The sequence below is a fragment of the Vespula vulgaris genome, chromosome 15 (assembly GCF_905475345.1).
Source record: "Vespula vulgaris chromosome 15, iyVesVulg1.1, whole genome shotgun sequence".
NCBI lineage: Eukaryota > Metazoa > Arthropoda > Insecta > Hymenoptera > Vespidae > Vespula > Vespula vulgaris.
The window spans coordinates 871501-877500 of NC_066600.1; the positions used below are offsets into that span (position 1 = coordinate 871501).

General features: G+C 39.2%; 1 protein-coding gene across 5 annotated transcripts in view; it reads left to right on the forward strand.

The window, feature by feature from the left end:
* LOC127069304 (uncharacterized) overlaps positions 1–6000 on the forward strand; it is a 46293-nt gene that overhangs the window by 35180 nt on the left and 5113 nt on the right. For 4 of the 5 annotated variants that reach the window (XR_007783461.1, XR_007783459.1, XR_007783456.1 and 1 more), the window contains one exon: positions 1610–1657. The gene's annotated coding sequence lies outside the window, so the exon portion shown is untranslated. Of the gene's footprint in view, positions 1–533; positions 648–1609; positions 1658–6000 lie in introns of all 5 variants that reach the window. The other variant, XR_007783463.1, reaches the window with a different exon arrangement.

Below are 6000 nucleotides of genomic sequence, written 5' to 3' on the forward strand. Positions count from 1 at the left end.
TCTAGTTTTTATCGTCTTTAGAAGGAATTAAAATATTAAACAATTTTTTGCGAGCGGAAGAACTTGCACTTTGCGGAAAATTGCATTTTGAATTTAAAATTTATCTTTCTTTCCTCTCTCTCTCTCTCTCTCTCTCTCTCTCTCTCTCTCTCTCTCTCTCTCTCTCTCTCTCTCTCTCTCTCTCTCTCTCTCTTCTCGTTTCTTTAATAAAACAAAATTTTTGTGTAATGATAATAGACGAAAGATAACATCGATGGCGAGCCATTCGATTAATATATCACGTGCAACATTTGCAAATATTGCGAGCTCAGTAACGTACTGATCGAACGAAAAAATATTTCGATGAACAATTTTTTTACGAAAAAAAAAAAAAAGAAAAAGAAAAAAAGATCTCTTGATCGACAAGGAATCAATTTAGTTATGGTTTCTTGTCCTGGGTATAATTAACGATTTTTACCTAACGAATACTTCGAAAGAAAATAGGTTGTCATGGCGTAAATCTAAATTCATAACTCCCCCGTGACCGAGAACAGAATAGAACGTCTCCTGGATCCTTATAAATTTACGAACGCGTATATCTACGGTCCTGCGGAAACAAGAGTAGGTGTATACCCCGTTACCCGTAAAATATGCAAACTGTGTACCAGGTATGGCTCGGCAGTACCATATATACTCGTACGATTACCATCTTTCACGACCCATTTAAACCAAAAGACGCCCCTATTTTTTTATTCTTTTTTTTTTTAATTTTTTTCAATTTTTTTTTTTATTTATTCATTTTTTTTCCTCGAGAGTCTTTCTCACAGAGATATTGCACGGATCCACTTTTCCACGAAGAAAAAATATCAGGAGAACGCAAAGTCGTTTATTGAAAATATTCTGAGAAACGTATTGACGTTTTTAATATCTACGTACGTTTTAATATTTGTTCTTTTTTTATTTTTCATATTACAAATATCCGTGTTTATTCGTTAGGTAACACGTCGCGATATAAATTTTGAGTTAGAACATTTTACGACGGTAATGAAAAAGATATGGGACGTTTACTTTGAAAGATATATCGATAAATTCTCGAAAGTAGTTACGCGTTCTTCTCTTTTTCTTTTTTTTTTTTTCTTTTTTATTTATTACTACTAGTACTACCACTAACGTGGATAATTTTTGAAACACTGAAATTCCTACAAGAAAAAAGAAAAAGAAAAGAAAGATGGTGGCACGGTCACTTTTTTCAATACTTCTTTTGTTCGATATCATAAATATTCATTTATTATATTTCCCATTGCAAGATTTTACTGCGTCGTCGCCGAGTTAGAAAATATTAGGATGCGAATGAATAAAGAAAAAAAAAAAAGGAGAGATGATACGAAGGAAATAAATAAAAATGAAAAGCAAAAAATGATGCAAACAAAGATAAAATAATAGGATCTTTGAGATACATTAAACGAGATAAATCTTTCTAGGGTTTATTTTTCGTTCCCTTAAAATATTAGGGTGTGTAGAAATATAGTAGAAAAATATCGACAGAGTCCTATTATAAAATTATCTTTTTTTTTTACAATTTCGTAAATTTTATCTATATTTGTTTTTTTGTTCTTTTTTCTTTTTACAGAGGAAGAGTGGAATCCAGATGGAAAAGGTCGACAGTCCAACGATACCGGTAAGTCTTTCTCTATCTTCATCTCTCCCTTATTTCTCACCCTGTATTCTATCTTTTCTTATCTTATTAAAAAGTCGAATCTTACGAATGGCAGTCACATTTTCTCTCTTCTATTCGTTTAAATAGAGGCGTCAGAGAGGAGAGGTTAACCCTTAGAATCGTCGAGACGTTTGTCGGGTTTCTCTCCCTAGTTCGGATTTCATCCCCTTCGAACGTTTCTATTCCCGATATCAACGACCTGTAACTCTCGTTGAAAAGCAACACTACTATAATTACTTTCCCTCTTTCAATACGATCGATGCAAATTAATTCATTGCTATTAAATAGTTTTCTTTCGATATTACCTTCAATCGCTCACAAATATTTGCAGTAATTTCTCGAACCTTTATGATTATTTATTAACGCGTTTTTCGATATTCGTCTTATCGAGTTTATTCCAATAATTTTTCTCAATGTACTTCGTCTTCGAAGGATTGGATTTTTCCTATAGAACTTTCCTTTTTTTCTCGTCGCATCAAATTCCTCGCGTAATTGATTCGATATCTCTTTAATCTTTTTTTTTTTTTTTTTTTTTAACAGCTGATCGTCGTACGACGTAATTTCTCGTTTAACCATCCGATGGCTCTAAAATACTAATATTATTAGAGACATTACAGATAATATTTATTTGTATATAATATTGATATATTTATAACATAGTATATACATAAAATTCAAAACTAAAAATTAGCTCGCCGGATAAAAAGCGTCAGGGTATTCGTAAAATAGTTATATTTTTTAACGAGAGAGGTCGCCATAGTTAAATGGACAGCGCCGTGTCTCTAGAAACGTGCGCGTTGCTAGCGCCACGGTTGATCATTCGAGGAAACTTGCCGGACCGCGTGGCAGTCTTTTTAAACGGTAGACACGCCACACCCTATCGCCAGTTTCCGGCGAGGTACGATATACGACGAAGTTATTCGTGATTGCGAATCGAATCGAGTCGAGTCGAGTCGAGTCGAGTCGACTCGAGTCGAGTCGAGTCGAATCGAGTAAAGTCGAAGACCCGAATCGGGCCGAGTTAAACCGAATCGAGCCGAGCTAAGGAAACGCGCGCGAGCATCGACTCGATCGAAATTTCCTCCTCTTCCTCCACCTCCTCCTCCTCCTCCTCCACCACCTCCATCTCTTTCTCTTTCTCCTTCTGCTTCTCCTTCTCCTCGTTCTCGTCTTTCTCCCTTCCTTCTCAAATTTCGCTCGTTTCCTTACGATTTAAAGATTCATCATTAAAATATCTTCCAGGAATATAATAATAATATCCCACGTTTAATAGCTTCGTTCGCAAATTTCCTAAGAAATCATTCATCGATCTTTTTTTAATTATCTCCATCATTTTCCTTTAAACCGGATTATCGTTTATAAGTTAATTATTTAAAACGAATTAAAAGACGGTACACACGAGAGGAAAGGTGGAGAAGTCAAAGCAAGAAAACAAAGTGCATTCTCTGTATATTCTCGTCCTAAATACTAGAATAAAGGGAAGCAAGAAAGCAAGAAAAAGAAAAAAGAGAGAGCAAGAGAGGCAAGAAGAAAGAGAAAAAAAGAGAGAGAGAGAGAGAGAGAATCACGAGCACAAATTCTCCGACTACCGATATTGATTATAAAAGCATGGTCGTTGGCGTCGGCGTCGACGTCCGGCGTCGGCGTCGGCGTCGGCGTCGGCTGTTCCCCTAGCATGCGAGAGGTACAACGGCGCATGCTCGATCTCGTGGGCTCGAGACGGACAATAGATGAGTTTCGAGAGACGGAAGAGGAAAAGGAGGAGGAGGAGGAGGAGAAGGAGAAGGAGAAAGAGAAAGAGAAAGAGGAGAAGGAGAGAGAGAGAGAGAGAGCTGGTATAACGATAGTAGTGGTGGTGGTTGATAGTAATGGTGGTGGTGGTGGTGGTGGTGGTGGTGGTGGTGGTGGTGGTGGTGGTGGTGGTGGTGGTGGTGGTGGTGGTGGTGGTGGAGAACGAGGGGAGAGAAGGTTCTTGCATAGTGGCGACGTCGTCGGAGGCGGTGGTAGTGGTAATGGTGGTGGTGGTGGTGGTGGTGGTGGTGGCGTTCGACGATAGCGATGGTACTGGTGGTGGTGGTGGTGGTGGTGGTGGTGGAGGCGGTGGCAATGGCGGTGGCGGCGGTGGCGGTGGTGGCGGCGGTCGCGACGGACGGTCGTCTCGCACGCGTTCGTTCTTTCTCTATCTTATCGTTAAAAAAAACTTTTACACCCCCGCGCTGGATACAGTGAAGAGAGTTTTTTCCATTCGCGCTTCTTTTTTTTTCTTCCTTCCTTTTTTTTCCTTTTTTTTTTTTTTAATTTTCTTCTCTCCTTTCCTTTCTCTCTCTCTCTCTCTCTCTCTCTCTGTCCCTCTTTCTCTCTTTGGTAGAAGAGAAACGGTTCTCGAGATATCCTGGTTGGTAGTGCCTCTTAATCGTTCGTTCAACAAGGAAATGACGTAAGTAACGAGATTCGTTTTTTGAGACGTTTTCTGTCTTTTTCTTTCTTTCTGTCTGTCTGACTGTCTCTGCTGTCTGTCTGTCTGTCTGTCTCTATCTTTGTCCGTACATCTGTTTGTCTGCCTGTATTATCTATCCATCTATCTATCTATCTATCTATCTATCTATCTATCTATTTTTTCTCTCTATCTCTTTGAATCGATTCAGAACGAATAGATTTAGCGAGGCGAATTAATGGCGCTCGCTTTGAGACACCTTTCAATGTCACGGTTACTACACGGACTCTTCTTTCGACTTCGAGAGAGAGAGAGAGAGAGAGAGAGAGAGAGAGTCATTCTTTCAACATTTCTTCTTCTTTTTCATCTTCCTTTACTACTACTTGATCTTCGTCCTCATCTTATTCCACCTCTTCCTCTCCTTCATCTTCCTCTTCTTCCATTTCTTTTAATCTTCCCTCGTTTTACTCCCTTTTCCTTTTTTTTTCCTAAACGCCTTACCTAAACTCGTAAAAAGACGCGCGTATGCTTCTTTAACAAAATACCACCACGTGTTAGAAACGCCGGGAACGTTTTATAGTTCCGTTTAGTTAATAATTCATTGTCTCGCGACTGTTGCACGACTTTCTTAAATATTCCTAGATACTCTCATGGACGTAGCGACGAGGGGAAAAGAAAGAGAACGAAAAGGTAGACAGACGGAGAGAAAGTTTTACGAGAATCTTAATGGACGATGATCTGGATTGATATGGATCATCTCGAAATATTTGTCGTATCTTATAATTTAAAAAAAGACAGAAAGAGAGTGTCTGTGTGAGAAAGACAGAGAGAGAGAGAGACACAGATAGGGAGAAAGAGTGAGACAGAAGAAGGAGGGAGGAAACGAGACAGTGAAGCGAGGAAAATCTTGCCGAAAAAAAAGGAAAGTAAAAATTAATTAATTCATCCCCCTTTTGTCGCGTTGTTTTATGGCAACGAACGAATCGATCAGACCCTCTCGGTTATTCGCTTCCGTCGCACGTCGGCTAGTCGCTTGCACTGGCCGATCGATGACGCGTTCGTCTCTTCCGCTCTTCCGTTTTCCGGAACGTCGATTTACTTCCTCGTTCTGTGTGTCCGTTTGTGTTCGTATCTGCTGTGCGTCTGTCTCTGTGTCTGTCTTCTTCCCTGTGAATCTGTGTATCTATGCGTGTGTCTGTCTGTCTGTCTGTCTGTCTGTCTGCTATTAGTGAATCTTTCTGCGTCAAGCAGTAACGATGCAACGACGACGACGTCGACGACAAATAATAACAAACAATGATAAAAATAGAGGATTAAAAAAATAAACGATCAACAAAAGTAAAAGCGTGGCAAGAGTAGTAATAATAAACGATATCATCTTATGATATCGCTGATCGATATCGTCATTGATATTGAGAATGAAGAAAATTTAAAAACAAATAAATAAAATCCTTCGAGGGGTAGTAACTTCCCTCTTGCATACATACATGCATACATATATATATTTTTTTCTTTTTTTTTTCTTCCTTTTTTCTTCTCTCTTTCTTCATTCGAAACTGAGAAATGATGGAAACTCGAGTGATGCGGTGAATGTGAGAGACGAGGACGACATTGGTCGAGGGTTTGCAGAAGGGTGAAATTAAAGGAATGGGCCTGGCTATGTATGTATGCAATGTCGACGATGGCCAACCTCCTCTCTGGAGGCTTCTCTCTTTCTTTTTCTTTCTTTCTTTCTTCCTTTCTCTTTCTCTCTCTCTCTCTCTTTTTACCTTCTCTCATTCGCTCGCACGATTCTGCCCTACCCTTCACCCATTGTTCCTAAGCTCTCTCTTTCTCTCTCTTTCTCTCTCTCTATCTCTTTCTCTCTCTA